This window comes from Nomascus leucogenys, chromosome 18 (assembly GCF_006542625.1).
Source record: "Nomascus leucogenys isolate Asia chromosome 18, Asia_NLE_v1, whole genome shotgun sequence".
Taxonomy (NCBI): Eukaryota; Metazoa; Chordata; class Mammalia; order Primates; family Hylobatidae; genus Nomascus; species Nomascus leucogenys.
The window spans coordinates 40397421-40398585 of NC_044398.1; positions in this window are offsets into that span (position 1 = coordinate 40397421).

The following is a 1165-nucleotide window of genomic DNA, read 5'->3' on the forward strand; positions in this document are numbered from 1 at the left end:
CCGTAGGCCGACTTTCTCTTGGCTCCAGCGCTGCAGCTGTTGAAACCGTGGCCCCAAATGTGCATAAAAGTCAGCAGGGCAGAGGGTGAGCTGCCTCGCCCCCTCTGCCATCAACATGGAGGCCTGGAAGCTTTCTGCAGCCCTCAGAAGGGGTCTTGGAAAACAGTGCAGACACCCGTCCCGCCGGGCCTGGAAAACAAGCCTGCAGTCAGCCCAGCCTGGCCCTAGAACCACCCACCCAAACTGGCCCCAAGCCACAGCACGGACGATCTGGTGTGTCGTGCTTAGATGCCAGCCTCACTCGAAGATGAGTTGCAATTGGGGCTGCAATTCCAGGAGGGCACCCACACCTTCACAGCTCAGCCCCATCCTGGGGCTGGGAGGCTGAGAGTAGAGCAGCTCAGGCAGGCTGGAGCCAGCCCCACCAGTGGCCGCTTGGTATCCAGGCCTAACCTGGGCAAAGGGCGGCTGCAGGACCCTGGGCAGGGCCCAGGATGGATGGGTGGGCAGGAGGGTGGGGGCCCATCTCTAAGCTGGAAGGAGAAGCTTGCAGACATGATTGCATCTGACCTTCTCCTAGCGTCTCCTCTCTCTGGCTCAGGGCCCACGGTGAGCTCAGCTCCGTACTCCTGGGCTTCATCCTGGGGAACTTTGTAAAGTATCCAATCTACAGAAAATTGCCAACCTCTGGAAGCCTCAGCAGGACCAATGTCCTCCACGCAGAGCCCTTCTTATCCCCTAGGACCACAGGCCCAGGCTCCTCTGGGGGTCGGGGTGGGGCACAGCTGGGAGGGAAGGGGAGTTGCTCTGGGTAAGCAAGATGCTTCTAAGCTTCTAAATCAGGTTCTAGAGAGACCCCCACCCCGATCCCCCACCCCCTGCTAGCCTGGAGCACTGAGGTCTTCCAAACCTTCCAGAACATTCTCAGCTGAGCAATCCCAGCCCTGGGCAAATCCCAAGGGAACCTGGAAAAGGAAGCCCCTCCCCTTGCTGGGCTCATCATATCCTTATGTTTAAAGGGCCAGAGGGAGAAGAATGTTTCTGTGCTTTTTAGAGAACTCTCTCCACAAAACATTTCCTGATGCTTGTCTGACACCAAAAACCTATTAAAGTCATAAAGTTCTCCTGCGGAACGCTTCTCAAAAATGTATTTATCTAAAGGGCA